The sequence below is a fragment of the Lagopus leucura genome, unplaced genomic scaffold, assembly GCF_019238085.1.
Source record: "Lagopus leucura isolate 7727_CA_CO unplaced genomic scaffold, USGS_WTPT01 Super-Scaffold_100004, whole genome shotgun sequence".
NCBI classification, from domain to species: Eukaryota; Metazoa; Chordata; class Aves; order Galliformes; family Phasianidae; genus Lagopus; species Lagopus leucura.
Genome location: NW_024962264.1, coordinates 13,127,981 through 13,145,538, shown reverse-complemented (window position 1 = coordinate 13,145,538; position 17,558 = coordinate 13,127,981). Strand labels below are relative to the sequence as shown.

The 17,558-nt window shown below is 38.9% G+C and overlaps 1 protein-coding gene across 3 annotated transcripts in view; it reads right to left on the bottom strand.

Annotated features, from left to right (window-relative positions):
* Positions 1-17,558, bottom strand: part of FHIP1A (FHF complex subunit HOOK interacting protein 1A) — an 85,760-nt gene that overhangs the window by 42,191 nt on the left and 26,011 nt on the right. Inside the window, exon 1 of one of the 3 annotated variants that reach the window (XM_042871784.1) lies at positions 3,318-3,430. The exons of the other annotated variants lie outside the window; for them this stretch is intronic. The gene's annotated coding sequence lies outside the window, so the exon portion shown is untranslated. Of the gene's footprint in view, positions 1-3,317; positions 3,431-17,558 lie in introns of those variants that run through there. 3 annotated transcript variants of the gene reach the window in all.

Genomic DNA, 17,558 nt, shown 5'->3' with positions numbered 1-17,558 from the left:
ATATCTGCCACCGTGTAGGAGTCGGAAGGAGCAGCATACTCAGAAAGCAGACATTACATAACCCTTCTTTAAGTTCTGGTTATCCTTGCGGAAGAGAAAAATCAAAACGCACCACTCAATCTGTAACACTGATTTTGCCTTCCAAGATAACAAGTCACAGAGGTATCAGAATTAGGTCATAAGAGCTTGGCCCCAGCTTGCTCATAGTTTAGGAAAACACAAACTTCTTAAGGTGTGATGCTGAAGTGAGCTTTCTTTGTATAGGCGTTTTGTTTTCATAGGTCTTTTCTTGTTTAAAGGTTACACAGTGTCTATAGCTGAAAGTATAAAACAAATTCGTAACAAATAAGCTGCGTATCTGGAAAACCTTCCTGAGAGGAAAAAGGGTGAGGCCAGTGAAGCAGTAGAAAACTATCTTCTAGAGATCGGAAACTATTTTCGGAACATCAGTGCACAGTTAGGAAATGCTACCTTCCTGAGAAAACAATGGTCTAGAAAATAGTTCTCAATATACCCATAATTCTCATACTCAGATTACTAAAAATAGGACTCAGCTAGATATCTTCTGCCTACAATAGCACTACGTAAACAGTATTTCTAGTGATTTGCATAACGTGTCAAACTAGTCTGTATAATAAGCGTAAGCCGTCCAAGACTGATGTTCCCAAGTACAGAAAGGGACGTTGAAGATGATGCGCACGCTTTCAGCACTCATCCATCATCAAATGAAGATATTTGCTGTAACCTTCTGCATATCTCTACTTCGTGATAAAGAAGTCACAAACACTGTTTTCCTTCCAAAATCTCACGATTCAACAGATTCTAAATATAGCCCAAGCACAAGAGTTAACATCTGACCACCACTAAAAGGTCACCCTGATTACTTGATCAATAAATCAACAAGCCAGTCAGCTTCCCCACAGGATTGCTATCAAGATTTCACTGAGAGAAGAACTTCCACTTTGCACATGGAATTCCGCTCTCTCATGCACTTGCACGTGTTACTTCTCTTTACCTGCCTCTCTCAAATGAAAAGCCCAGGAATAGGATCTAAGATGCCATTAAATCTAAACTGCTAGGCATGGAATGAATACTGCATGGTTGTTAACATACTACTAGAAGCACATTTCTCTCTCCTCTCAGGAATTCATTTGCAATAGTAAGTTGTTTTTTTCCTAGGAAAAAATATTTTTACAACTGTGTATAAATTTAGGCAGCTACCTATTACACAGTAAAAACCTCCCACTCAGTATATTCATTATAGTACACGGACTATAATAACTGACTAGATGACTTAAAATCCTCATTGTCTTTCTGCACATGATTAACTGAAAGTACTCATTTCAGACAGAATTTCTACCCAAGATGACTACCAGCCAAGTCAAAATTTTTTCCTACACTCTGAAGCGATAACCTGCTAGAGCCAGGATGAACTAATGGATGAAGGGGTGGCCAAAAGCACATCGCTGCACAGCTTCAGGACAACTGCTTCAGTAAGCTGTAGGATGGCACATGCCTGTCACAAATTAGCCAGCAAGCCAACTACGCTTAATGAGCTACTAAAACCTGAAAGGCCATTTCCATACCTCATATTACGTACTATGCATCACCTGACATTAGGTAGACTGTTGTAATAAAATATTATACCCAGTGGATTTGCACTTTTTTTTTTCTTTTAGAAAAATGAAAGGAAAAACAGAAAGAACAGACCATCATGTAACCACCCATTGTTTGTATCAGGCATTTGCAATTTAGCTTGGAGAAAGCTCCAGAAGCTAGTGAACTCTCTTTGTCCTAAATTACATTCCATGCTTGGCAAAGAGGAAAGTAATTGCAAACCCTTTTTCATTTCCTTTTTATGACTATCAATTGCCTAATTTGGGGATAACAACTGAATAAATGTTATTGCTTAAGATGAGATGCACAAATCACTATGGCACACTGTTCACTGAAGAACAAGGATGAGAAAGAGAAAGAAAAGCAAAGGCAGAACAAGTGCTTCTTAGGAAATCCTAATTCACAAGCTACCTAACACTGAAACCCCAGGTATTTGGTCTCATAGGAAATGACACAGAAATGCTGTTTTCCCTCTCACCTTCTACTCCAGCTCAGAGAATACACGGAAAGTTGAAGTTTCATGTCACATAAATTCCTACTGCAAAGTCACAAATTTCCATAAAGTAACACTTCCCCTATCTCCAAGCACAGCTTCACAAAAAACCTTCCTCTGCTCCTGCAGCAGTGCACTTATTTAAAAATTCCAGTACAAATCTGCAAGCTGAGTGGATTTGGGCAGATTTTGGCTTTCTCTACATACTTGGAATTTTCTGCTTTTAACACATGTGCTGTTGAATAGCAAAATCCAAAGAAGATTTTTGGCATTCTTATTAGAGCATAAAAATTCACATCAAAAAAAAAAATCCTGTTATTGAATTTACATTTACATTTCCATTTCCGCTCAGTTTCGTTGTATGCTATGCAGGTGTTTTTCTTGTTTCTCAAGCTTTCCCAGGAGTAAAAGTATTTGTTTAAGTGTAAACAGTGTTAAGATGTCCATTATGCAGAGTAAAAATTAATCCTTCATCTCTGATTTCATAGCATAAGTCCACTCTGTTTTGAGAGTATGTTACAACCTATCTGGAAACTGAAAGCAATTCCAGCATCTTCCATTCTTGTGTCCATCTCTGTCAGAATAATGAGAAAGCCATATGATAGCACTGGCAAAAAAAGAACTGTCGCTATGGCACTTCTCTACAGTACTTGTCTCCAGCATATTTCTAGCTTTAAGATAAAATCAATTAAGTGAAGGAACAACTAAAGAATTACATAAATCTAACACTGTCATGACAATTTGGTACAATTTTTCAGTCTCACCTTTGAATCTTTGTATAAATGTGAACAGAATTACAGACATCTTTCTGGTTCAGTGAGGAATGAAGATAAATTAGCAACCTCCACACCCTAGAGCACAAAAGAGGGTAAGTAATAGCCCTTTCTGAATTGCAAATGAGGACGACACATCTGAAAAAGAGAGTGCTCTGAAAAAACAAAGAGCCTTGAAGATTTTGCAAGGAGATGGCGTCTACCAAAAGGTGGAGTTAACATCACAAATCATGGAAAACAGAATTCATTTACTATTTAAACTTTCTAACGCTTGAAATGCTCAAAACCGATAGCTGAGTAATGAAAACAGCCGGATGCCAGCTCCAGCAGGAATGCTTCACTGGACAGATAATGAAGTCGAACCACAACCTCTCCCATCTGATTTTGTAACACCTAAGAACACAACTACAAGCGTGGGAAAGCATAAGTCCCACCTGCGATACACCGTTTGTATTCCTGTGGGCACACCTCCGAAAGTGGGAAACGTCTGAGCACATCTCCAGGAACGCTGCTGATTTTCTCTCCTGCTGCCATCCCTCCTTCTGAGGCTTTTGGAGCTGTAGAAGTTACAGTCACACCAACACTTCAGTTCTTGTTTTTATAAGTAGTTGAGTAGTACTCTTATCTTCTATACCTGAGATCTAGTGCCTTTCCCATCCCACTTCCCCTTGGCCTAATTTTTTCAACACATCCTTCTCATTTTCCTGAAAAACTGCAGTCTGCATGTTCTCTGAAGTCGCCTGAGGCAAAGTTACATATGACATAACAATCCTCACAGAGCTCCAAGTACAAGTTGAAGGCAGAAACAGTGAGAAAAGGTACACAACAGTTGGTCGGTACGCACATGCCTTCAATGTTAGTCAGCCATAACCACAACATCTTCCAAAGTATTACTCCAGCTTTATTCCTGAGCACACACTTCGTGAAATTAGATTACAATCTTTTTCTACTCTCTGATTTCCAAGAGTAAATAGGCTTTAAGAACTAGAAAGCATGTCAAATCTTTTTTTTTTATTTGATACATCAACTAAAGACAGTAGTAGTATATGGAAAACTATCATCATTTACCACTTACCTCTGCTGAAACTAAGTGCACAGCCATTACAACAGCCACCGCCATCTCTGCTCTCTGTTTTTTCCACATCTTACTGTTTTATCTTCAAATCCCTCTCTCCCCACAGACACCACATTACTTGCATCATAACTCACGCCATGGGCACTCCAGTGACTACGCACTTCAGAACTGTTTCTGAACGTCTCTCCACTAGCCAGCACTTGGGTACCTCTGCTGCTCTCAAGCATGTTGCACTCCGAATAACATTAACCTCCAGCACTAGAGAGTCGCTGACTGTCCGAGGAGACAATGTCCAAGTCGCTCCAATGGCTTCAAAGGACAATCTGCATACAATCAAGTGCCCAGTCTGAAAAAGTAACTAAAATTAAACAGTGTTACTACTGAGACAGCACTGAGCCAACTATACATGACTAATGACAAATTAATGAAAGATGGTAGAAAACTCTCTTCACAAGTGCAAGTACCAAAAGCACATCCACCTGCAATTAATTACACATGCCACAGCAATCAAGCTAACTGGAAAGAACAAGTTCCCACAGTTGCCAACACTTGAAAATTCGCAACAGGTGGACTCAACAATTACAGGTGGAGTTGCTACAATGCCACCACAACCTGTAACTCAGCAGCACTGGGAGCCAAGATTCATTTTTTTCTAATGGGAAAAATTGAGTTCTCCCTGTGACAGTGTACCCGTCTGCCAGTGCAACCATCAAGATGAATGCAAAAAAAATAAAACACGGTACTATGATGTACGACTACTAGCATAGTAAACCTACCACCAGAAGCAGCAAATTGATTTTGTGGACCCCCAAGGGCTGTAGCTACTGCAGTTAAAATCCAGCACTACACCAGTTGTCCCATCTTACATCCCTCAGAGTACTACAATGGGTTTTAAACACCAATTTCACACAAGGTGGTAAGGAAAGAAATAAATCTTGCACTTCCAACAACCATTTAAACAACAGATCCAATCACAATAGAGCATTTCAGGGAAATATGAAGCATAATTCTAATATTTTTCTACAAACTGGTATAATCATTAAAGAAACCAACCTGAGAAGATTAGAATAAAACTTTCAAAACAAAGACTTCACAGAATTAAATGTGAAGCGTGCTGCCACAGTTACCAAACCTTGCATCTCCTGGGAAACCCTCAAGCCTTGAAAGTTTCAAGATGGGCTTGACAAACTCCACTGGAATCTGACAATTTTGCATGAGCACTTTGATGAGAAAATATTAAGTGGACTTGCCAGAAGAATTCTCACATCTCTCTTAAATTTCCTCCTACTTGCTCCAAGTAGCATACTGGAGACACAACTGTCCAAAAAAATTGATGCAAAAGGCCACAGAAGGACCAGCCTACATGCAAGAGTTCAATGTGAGCCTAAGGCAAATCATTCAGCTCAGATTCTCCTGTATCATAGGAGAAACAGACTTTGGGTAGGCTTCAATTATTGTTAACTTAACAAGTCACTGTTACTCAGTTGACAGTCTGGCAGCTCCAACTACGCAGAGAGCTCTCTGAGTCCTTACCCAGCACACAAAATCATATTCAGAACTCTGGTCTAAAAACCAGAGCTTTGGGAAACCCCTGCTTGGGAAAAGTTTCTAAGCTCAAGGTCTACAAGTAATGAATTCTTATCTTAGCTTTATTTCTGTATTTTGGCATCGCACAGAAAAGATGACACAAAGCCCTCTAAACGAAGGGAAAAAAATACATTAAGTATCCCAGAAAATGGATGGGAGGATTTCAAGCAATGTATGGCTATTATTTGAGTGCCATTTTGCTTTGGAGATTAGAGGATATAATCAGTAGATGATGCAGCAATGATTTGCAAAGCACAGTCTTATTAAAGACTAATGAGATAAACATGTTAAAATTTACATTTTGCTCCACTGATAAGGTTCATTGGCACACTTATCTCTAACACCATGGTTTGAATATTAAACCTACTTATTAATGTCTAGAAAAGATAATTATACCATTGAATGCCATTGAACTGAAATAACCAAGCAGCCTATTCAAACTATACTCTAAAACAGTACTGTAGCTCTGAAGTTTTCTGAACCTGGAAATACACACCTGTAGAGCTAATGCTGTTAGAAGCACAACCCTTCTGTGTCATTCTCCTTACTCTTCCAAAAGCCCAAAGACATGTTCTAACCATGCAGCTGGCAGGTAAACATTGCTTGTTACTATGATTTCAGTACCATCTGTCCATTTTCCTGCAGTAACAATGAGGATTAAGTGACAAGTATTTTTGTACCTACAATGTATTGTATGACACTTGGCTTATGCTCTCTAATCCCCAGCAAAAAAAAAGCAGTGGGGTACTGGCAAAATTAACAGCAGAAATTTGGAGGCTGTAGGTTTATTTTTAAATTATCTTTTTCACAGTATTCTGTCATGTGTATGTTTTCTACCATGAAACACTCACCATTTACTGAAAAGGATACCAAAAGTATAATTTAGGCCTTACGCTAACCTGTATATTTTTTATGCTGTATCTTGAGCACTTAAATGGACAGCTATCATACTGAAAGACAACGTAAGATCACAAGGGCCATAACATTCCTTCCATATTAACTTCCACAGTGAGTCTGCCTGTGACAGCAATAGAAAGAAGGACAGATGGGATAATTAACTGCCAGCTATCCACAGGCCAACAGTAAAAGCGTCAGGACTCACTACTGCCAGTTCAAAAGGACACGGTTAAGAAGCACAGGTCCTCTGGGGGCTCCTCATCCTAAACCAAAAACGTGACCAACATTCTTCACACAAGAAGCCATCAGTATCTTTTCAAAGTGAAACGTACAAAAAAGAAAGATAAGAAAGGAATAAGAACACTGCAGATGAAACAGTTCCACTTCTTATTTGTAAGGTAATATGTAAAAGCAAATATTCATTATGCTCACAAAAGGCATGGAAGAACTACCAGAATTTTTACTTCTGTAAAGAAAAGTGAAAAGGCACTTAGAATGACAATAAAAGAAATTAGCTCAGCAAATCATACGTAAAGTCTTCAATGCAACTGCTTTTCGGAACATGCTTTTGTTCCTTTCAATTTTTCAGCTGCTTTAAACATTCAGCTTCTAATACCAACCATTCCACTTTCCTCAGCCTTGCTTTAAAGTACAAGCATACCATATTTCAACAATACAAGCAAAGAAATGCAGCGTAGCTTAGAATTACGAGATTAGGAATATGGCATGACATAAAGCATTCCTCTGCATCTCTGCTGATAGGAATCCACAAGTAAATACTGATGTGTATTCAAGTCCTTGGTACAGCCAGGCTCAAAAGATGAGAACAGGCCACTTCAGGCACTGGCTCTTTTCCCCACTCACAGGAATGCTTCTTTGCAATACATCAGCACAGCTGTAGTGCCACAGAACAGCCAAGCCAGGGGAGCTCCACCAGCCTCTTCCAGCTCCTGGCAGTATGTGTAGGTCCTGAAGCCCAGCATCAGTAGAGGTGCTCGGAAAAGAGTGCTGGGTGCCCAGAGGATCATTTCCAACAACCTGGCTCAAGAACAGATAATAATCTCTTTGGAAATCACAAAATAAATCACAGAACAGCTTCGGTTGCATGGGACCTAAAAGACTTAAGTCACTGATAAAGACGTTGACGAGAATTAGTCCCAAGATGGACCTTTTGGCGACACCACTTGTGATTGGCCTCCAGCTGGACACAGACTTGTTGATAACAAACCTCTGGCTACAACCATTCAATCAATTCTTTATCCAACTAATAGTCTAGCCTTCAAATCCATCTCTCTCCAATTTAGAGATAAGGATGTGATGCAAGACCATGTCAAAGGCCTTCCGCAAGTCCAGGCAGATGACATCAGTTGCCTTTCCTTTGTCCATCGAAATGCAGAACCTTCAGAAATGCAGAAGCTTCTTTTTCTAATGAAAAATCCTGTCAGAGTAATCCCACAAGATTTCTTCCCTCTCTACACAGTTATTTTCCCACAAGGGAAAAAACAGCTCTGCAGTCCTTTTCTTTCAACACATTACAGAAGATGTGGCTTTTCCCAAGCCATTTTATGACCACGGTTTGTTTACTAAAAGAATAATCAGAGAAGCCACTCCAATTACTCTTTTGACTGTGTAATATTTAGTAGGTATACTGAATCTAAATGCTTCAATATTTTCCTGCACCTATAAACAGCAGCGCATCTAAAGCATATATCTGTGTGTATATATATACACATATACAAATACATATAAATTTATTTACATATATATACATGCACAAAATTCTAAACAAGGGGTGGGTGCACTTAAGCCAACTCTTCCTTTCAACACTGATCAAATAAGCTTCAAAAACAGTACAAATAATATTATGACTATTACAGGCTTATATTCAGTATCATTTATTATCTGTGGTTTGAAGTGGTGGAAGTCTTATATAGACTGCCAAGTAACAAACTGCGTGCCTATTTTGTGCAGTATAAAACACAAAAGATAAAAAAAAAAAAAACATTAGCAGAAAGGTATAAATATATTTTTAAATCACTCTTACTTATTGACTTAAAAGTGCTGGCAGATCGTTACAGAGTAATTTGTAGAATCAGGAATGAATTGGCTTTCAGGGCAAGACTGCAGAAAGTAGTTATATTTCCCTGGAAATCATCCACAAAATGGGACAAAAAAACCCATGTGCATTAAGAAATTAAGAAATGTAAACTTCATTAACACACTGCTTACATAAATTTTCTACCAAATGAGAGATTTATTGAATAATTCTACATCTGACGTTATCTGTAAAGGTGACAGAAGAGCCCTTCATGCCTAGCTTAGTTTTCAAGCCACAGCACTAGATGCAGTACCCGAGGGAATTTTCCTTCCTGATTTTAAGGTCTTGTGCTTCTACAACCGCTGTGACTCTGTGACCAAAAACAAAGTTAATGGACCTCATGATCCTATTTCTGTTCATTTCAGTTAGCTGAATTTTTAGGGAATCAGAATACAGTTAAATATCTCTTGATCGTGGTTGCAATACAGCTCTATTATAAAGAAATAGGAGAAATGTTCTGCTCTGCTCATTACAGTCAATAGATGATATAGTTCAGTCAGAGAGCAGAAGGAATTATGAACAAATAATCTTTAAACTATTATTATTTCCAGAACAACCTTTCTTCCAGATACACAGATTCCTACCTCCCAAATACAGCTAATAATGTCAGAAGCTGAGATTCATATGGTCAGAATGACTAATATTTACATTAAGCAAATATATTGCCATAGTAACACAGACACCATAGAGCTATCTACCTGCCACAGCTCACTAAATTATTTAGTGTGCCAATACTACAGTGACACTGTGTAAATGATCACATTCATTAACAGTAGAGTAGGTGCTGAAAAACCAAATGTTAGACAGCTGTATCTGTGGCCAGGAAAACAGCAACAGCGTAAGTACAGAACAAAATACAGAGAAGCAAGGAGGCTATAGCCTGTAGCAGAATGACACATCCTGAAATGCTTCAATAAAAAGCATGCCCACATCCTCTTTCCCCTATAAAGTGGGGCAAAACATAACCCCACTTAAGAGATGTGCTCTGGCCAGAACAAAATGCATTGCTTCCTGCATTATATTTTTTTAATAACTATTCAATTAATTTAACATGCATTCTCCATTCCCAAATCAGTGTTCTATGCTGTGGGATTACAAGAGGTGGCGCACTTGAAATATTAAACATCAGTAACTATGACACTCACACAGAAATCCATAGCTTTCAACAGTCAATATATTTACCATTACAAGAGAAGAGCAATATTCTGGGTGACAGCCTGCCATGTACTCCAGGTGGCAACGATGGTAGGGATCAGAGTGGTTTGTGCCAGTTGCTGTCCCTAACCCAAGTTACAGGAACTTCCGCACTCTCAGTATTTTCCCTAATCACATCCAACAGCAGACTCAGTGACAGGACAGGTAAAAGAAGGGACAGATTGGGTCGGCCAGCTGTTATGACCAGGTGGATTTCTCCCTCACTTCTGGCTGCTGTGAGTCCTTTTTCTGTTGGGCACAAGTTGTGTATTCACACATCCATCTTGGAACTCAAAAGGAAGACCTGATTACAAACCTAACCCAGCCCAGCTCTAACCAGTTCCTGTTCTCCAGTTCTTTTTAATTCTTCACAGGCTCCACTTAAAGAATTTCAATGCAAGAGAAAGCTCTGAATAATTTCTTCTACTTTTTTTTTTTTTTTTTTAAATGGAAAAAAAATCTGGCATACACCCTTCTCCACCCTCATGCTTGTGTTATTACTCACTTGCATGGAAGTGGCACTGAGTAAGTCCTTCTTACACGACATTTTTATAGTACTGGCAATAACCATAGCCAACCTCAAAACTGTAGATTACTGTAACAGAGAGTCATGTAGAAATTCACCTTGAGAAATTAGCTCCTTGAAATATAGCAGTGTTTGGGCTACGCTGCTCTCCAGCAAGACTACTGCTTAATAGCAAGAGTCTGCTTTTCTTATTACAAATAATTTAAGCAAGTGTGATCAAGTAGCTTTACAGCACACCAGCTTATATTCAGCAGAACGAGGGCTACCAGTGACAACGGGTGAAGTTGAGCTAACTTCAGGCACAGCAGCCATCGCAGCACAGAACCTCCCAGTTGCTTCCTCTTCCAGGAACACGCGTACAAGGTGGCTGCACACAGAGACAGCAACTGGTTGTTCATTTTGGCTCTGTTTCATGCAGAACTGTTTGTACTATTACCAGACACAAACTGACTGCGGAAACATTAAAGCAGGATTTTCTGCAGTGCTGAGCCACGCCACACCCCCTCTAGCATACCTAAGTTATTTTTGGTTCTACAGTACAAATATTCCACAGCCCCGATCATCTGAATACATGTAATTGTGACTTGACTCTACATTTTTATGTTCAACACATATTACACACAAAGTCTGCACTGCACAAATCGTGACCAAACATGAAACAAACTGCATAATTAGCAAGATTTCTTATAGGCTTTTTCAGGTGACCAAATAAAACAACTGCATGAAATCCCTAAAGCTGTACACAGTTACAGGTTCAGAAAAAAAAGCAAAGCATGAAATCTTGATGTTACTTACCTTTAAAAGAAGATTTGAAAGAAAAAAACTTGTATGTATAAAAGACAACTCCAAACAGGATTATTTTTCTTCCCTCTGCATACACAATCACATTTAATTCACTACGAAGGATTTTGCATCCAGATTGCTGTCATGCACATCCCCATTAAGCTGGGCAACTAAAAATTCTTTCTTGTAAACTATTCAATAAGGCAAATTTAGGCCTGCAGTGTATTACTGAGTCATCCTCTACTACAGTTGTACATGCCCATGTGTGCACACGTGCTGAGTGCAACATATCTGGAGAGCATAGAAAGTACCCTGAGAAAAAGAACAAAAAGGTAGAATGACACTCTCTCTCTGGCTCAGTTAAATTTAAAACTTGCTGTAAAGAAAGCATAGAAATTGAGTGCCAGCTCTGAAGAAGTTTCACGTAATAAGGTTAACAAGCAGCAAGTAGCCTAACTGACAAAGACATAATTGGCATTAAAGGTAATAGTAGCACATCTAATTTCCAGTGCTGCAGTTACTACCTCAGTGGCGCTTTGTTAACACTGACTGTAAAAACAGAGCATATTACATCAGTGTTTTCACTTCTAGCACATTCAAGAATCCTGCGGTGCATTACGTTACTTTCTCATACATTCGCCTGATTAGAGACTTGCTCTCACCCATTGCAAAACTCAAGACGACTGAAATGGTCCTTGAACGTGGGGAGCTTCAAAGACTTTATGCACTGGGGTGAAGAGAGAGTCAAAGGACAGAATGAAAAAACAAAATTCAAGAGTTTTCCAATCTTTTCATGTCTCAGCCCCCTAACTGCTTAATTTCAAGTGGCAGCACCAAAACTTCACTTACGCAGAACACTTTGCTGAAGAATCACTTTGGACAAGAGCTAAGATCTGATACAGAGAATCACATTTGCTTTCTAGGTGTTGCAGTACCTAAATGTTACTTACAAGAACATCCTAAGAGATCAGATGAATAACTAAAGTCCACATGAAACAACCAATGCAAAGAATCTGCAGTTACACTGGGACGTGACAGCTATTTCTTTTTTTATTTCCCAAGAAAAACTCCTCCTTCGTTATACTCTCCTCCACCAACAGCACGAGAACAAAAGCAACCCTTTATAGACTTAACCATCAGCTAAGTTAAGCCACGCTGTCGCACTGCCAGCTGCTTTTAAACACCACAGAGAAGTTGAAGAGGTAGAGCAAAACCTGCAGTTTCAGCTCAAGGCCGAGTATTTAAAAGGAAGAAAGCATTTTCCCATTTCATGCGCCGCAACAACACCCCAGGGCAATGAACTATGCCCTCTTCCCTTCCACCCCGCCCCCCCACAGTGAGGTGTCTCTGGCATGTTCTCTATCTGCCAGACATCCTGCCCTGACTCACTGAGCAGCCTTACTGCTGCAGACATTCCCTGCATATAGCTGAGTCATGCTTTACTTGTGCCTATGCATTCCTCCCACTCTTTCAAAACTAGCTACAAAAATGATCAGGACACTTTTCTTACAATAATTACTGCACATCTAGAATAATGCTTTTATTTGTGCAGTCATTTGGTGTCAGCTAATGCGCTGCAGATAACCTGCCATCTTGCTCAATGGATGATGTGAATTATAGAAATAAAACAGGAAAATAAAGATGGGTGAAATTAAAAGAAGTGCTTAAAGGACTAGTCCAGCCAGAAATAATCTCAGATTTTTTCCACCTAATTCCACTGGGTATCTTTCCTGCAGAACAGCATTTGGTTCAACAAAAAAGCATAAGGCAGGAAATGGAAAAAGCGGAATCCAAGGAAAACAAAGGAATGGCTTTTATCCTACTTATTCTAAAGAAAATTAAAGAAAAACTATAGGTGGTAAACAAAAGATCAATTGCTCTAATTTGTATTGACCAAACCATTCATCAACATATTCTATACTGCACAATAGTGCTTAAAAAACAAAAAACCAAAAAGACAACCTACCAACAAGCAGCAATAACCTACCACCAACACCCATACTCATGCATCACAGTACACAGAGAACCCAATACATTTCGCTGTTCAGAGTCAAGCTGCTGCACACATGAATTAATAATATGGAAGCAGATTTACTGAACAGGTGTTTCTAATTTCGTGTTCAAATCCTACAAGCATTATATACAAAGAATCCACAGCTTGTACATAAAAATGACAGTTTCAGATGTAAGTGTCATGCAATAACAACTGAACAATAACAAATGTATTAAATAACCTTACGCCATTTATTCCCTTAATTTTTAAGTAGGAAAAACATGAGAGAACAGGAAAAAAAAAAAAAGGCACAGATTCACCTTCTTAGGCATTATTAAAATGCAAAGCACTGTAACTTGTTAATTTTTCACTTGAAGTAACTGCATAACTTCTTCGGGAAATTATTTAGCAGAAATTATGTTCTAAAATCTCCATAGCCATTTCATTTTGCCTTTCATTTTCTATCACCCACAAGTCAGACCTGTATGTGCCGTTTAATAAGAGTGTGCAAGTCCTTGAAACCCAGATAGAGATGGATGCATTATGAGCAACGTCTTATCACAACAGAGATGTAAGCTAAAAAAGAAAAGAAAAATTATAGGAAGTGCACACAAGAAGCATCCATTACTATATGTAATTGAAATATGAAGAAATGCTAGTGTAAGTGCAATATGTCAGAAGTTGCTTTTATTGTACTAGAAACAAAATCCCAGTTTTCTACAAGCCAAGATACATTTTCAACCTTTTTATCATGTCTCTGTACCATGCATCATGGAGATAGATGATGATAGATGAATGGCAATAGAACAGTGATAAATTAGAAATAATGACAGAGTGAGGAGTACAAGATGCTTTTAAGAGTACATGGAGTAAAAAATGGAAGCATATGAGCAAGAAAATAGTTATCCATGTAACAACAGGCATCCACAGGCACAGATTGTTTTTCTGTGAACACCCTTCTGCTACTAAATGTGCAAGAATCAGGGCTGGGAAAGGATGCTGAGTCAGACTTGAGGCAAATCACAAATCCAACCACAACAGATGTGCATTTACCTAACCACTGTTCTCCAGGATAACACAACAGCTGTCTTCCAAAAATGCCTTAACACCTGGGCCTGCAACTGATGCCTGCTTACACAATCTAGGAAAAAGGAAATGTGCACACTGCTCTCCTGTTAGGGAAAAAAAAAAAAAAAAAAAAAAAAAAAAAAAGGATAATTGGAAGAACATAAATTTGGCTATTGTTTGTAAAAAATGCCCAGCATCCACCTGGGCGGCAATTTGGAGACTCTGAAGTCACCACCTGGTCATTTGCACAACTGACTTCCTGACTTTGCAGCCTCTGCTCAAGTTCTGGCATCATCTCACTCCTGACTTAGGCCAACAGGACTCCCACTCACAGGGATCAACACTCCAGCTACTCGCTCACAGACAATTAGATATTTTTAAGACAATTATTCTATGTTATAAGATGCGTATTGCTTTCATTTGCTACTATTAATAGCACTCTATTAGGAGGTTCAGGAAAGATGGCATATTACATTTTAAAAAATAAAAACAAACAACAACAACAAAATTACAATGTACACATTCTGTAGTTTAATGGGAAGACTTCTCCAGTACTTCTAAGTATGGGTTAAATAATTAGAAGGAACTCTGCAGCTGCTCTAACAGCAAATTTATAGAAGACTCTTCTTACTTGGGAGTGTGTTGCTTGGTATCTGCTTTCCACTGCTCACCAAACATCTTAATAGTAAATTGCACAGAAATCAACAGCAGGCCCCATATGAGGTCTGATAACACTTCTATATTCTGGCCATTTCCAACACTGAAGTTTACTTTGCTGAGTTTCAAAGTCTCTTTAAGAAGGCAGCAACTAAATGGGGTATGGGAATCACAGGTAGCGCTAGGAAATCAGTCTTTGACAGAACTGAATTTTAGTTGTATGAGATAAAACAAGATTTCAGCTGGAGGCCAAAAGTGTTCAACACCTTCATTAACAAGTGCAGAACCAGACTGCACTCCCATGCTAGTTTGCAGACATCACAGAAATGGGAGGAGCAGTTGATAGATTAGATAGCTGTATTACTCTTCAGAGACCTCAGCAGGCAGTAGGAATGAACAGAGAGGATGCTCATACGTTCAATATGCAAAGCCCTGCACCTGAGGAGGAATAACCCCAGGCACCGGAACATACGTGCTGGGGACAAAGCAGCTGGAAAGCAACTTGGCAGAGGATGCGGGGACCTGGCAGTCAACAGGTTGGCCATGAACCAGCAACGTGCTCGTGCTGCAATGACACAGAGCTGTCGCTGCATCCCTCCTGTCCTGTACTGGGAATAGCTTTGCTAGAAGGTCCAGAGTGGTTGGACACAACAACCCCCAGGAAAGCAAGCCTTGGCCACGCTGCAGCTCTGTCAAGACAGCAAAGGAAGAGACAGGTCAGCACAATCAGCCTCAACCCATAAGTGATCAACTTTGCTCATGTGGCGCACTGTGATCATATCTGAATACACCAGTTGTAAAGGTAAATGGATGCTGCTGTTGCTCCATGAGGGATTAAAAGCTAACAAGACCATTAGTTACAAAATTATTTAATATTGCTTGCAGAGGTGTTGGCTTATTCTATTTTGAACAGCAACGCAGCAATCCATATATCACACCTCTGCTATAAGGCAGTACAATTACGGGTACTGTGCAAGCAGTCAGAAACATAGCAGAGTAATATCAATCACCTTGACATCAGGTCCCTTCACTTCTGGTCTAGAGCCAGTCCAAAGACTGTATTTTACATAGAAGAGAAAGTAAAAGGAAAGCTGCTTCCCAAGTTCTTGATTTTGAAACGTGTTGCTAGAAAGCTGTCATGTGAAGACACACATTAGGTTCAAAGACCATATTGTTTCAGAACACTGAAGAACTTATTTGGGAAGCTAACAATAATACAGTAAAAGAAAAGGAATATGATAAGAGAATGTACAAGCTCAATTCTCTTATTATTAGTAGGACATTACTTGATACTTTAGAAAAAAAAAGAAAAAACAATTACAAACACAGAACAGAAGCATTTACATGATCTCAGTTCGCATTTCAGAAGAAAACAGAAAAAAAGGTGAACTTCCATCTACCACTTGAGGAAATTTTCTAGAATACATGCTCATAGGATAATTGTGCAGAGAAAAACAACGTTCCTTTAAAAAAGGATGAGTAACTGCTCCGGGTTTGTGGTTAGTTTTTGTTGGCTACTGTTTTCTCCCCAGTTTCTGGAAAATGGAGAAGTTCTGAACAGGGTCATTCATAACATAGCTTCACTCGCTGTCTTGCCTTTTAAAAGCACCAGACCAGTTTTTCTTGTTTCTTTTAAGAAGGCAATGCAGCAGGGCAACAGCTTCACTCCCAGATTAACTGCTGTTGGGCGCTCTGTTCTAGGCAGTGAGCTTGCTCTGCACAAGCACTTCATCACTACCCCCATCCTTGTTTATATTACTTAAAATGCAGCATATTGTGTCTTTGACTGTAGCTGCTTCCCACATGTTCACTCTTCCAAGTTTGTATCAAAGGATTTCTTCAATTGAGCCTCATTATAAGTTCTTTCCAGTCTCACAATTTGTAATCCTCTTCATAAATTAATCAAGTTCTAGATTTTTAATGTTCTGTTACATTCACAGAAGATACTATGGCATTTTCAAAGCAGTGAAATATTAGCCCACGCATTTTTCCTAGTATTGTACTGCAACCTACTTACTCACGAGCATCACCCACAGAATCTGGTAACTGACAGAATTTTAAGAGTTTTGAGTAAATGAGGAGATAAGTAATGAGATCTTTAAAGATGTACTCATGGACAAATTTTAAAGTAACTGAATTCACAATTAAAAGCATCATTAGCACAGCCTCTTTAAAAGATTCATTTCCTCTGTCGCAGCTGGTTGCTCAAGGGTACACCTAAACAACTGGTTCACATGGCTAAAATGAATGTTCCTCTTCATCACATCCTACAATAATACTCTGCTGCTGGATTGTTGGCATACAGAAAGTTTATCCTGCATGGGCCACTTGAGAATTTACAACATTTTACTGATTAGCAATATCATTTCAGCAGACAGGGAGAACAAACTCCACTATCAAAGCTTACTAGGTCTTGGAAACAACCAGCAAATCTAGGAGTGATTAATCATCATTGTTTAGAGATTTTTAAAAATAATTTTGATTTGTTTTAACTCTTCGCAATGTAAGCCAGTAGCCGCTCAGTGTGAAGAACTACTACAAAGTAAAGAAATGCTAAGAAAGCAATCAGCACTGATTGTAACCCTTTGTGTATGTGAAGGATCAGAATTTCAGAAAGCAATCAAATTCTAATTGTACAGCAATTAAACTGACAAACACCAACAGCTCCACACTGAAACAAAACATTTATACATTCTTGAAACACAAATTCAGACACTGGTAAAGCAAAACCCCAAATAATACCAAACAAATCAATGAGTTGCCATAATTTTACCTGTGTAAAAAAAAAACCATAGAT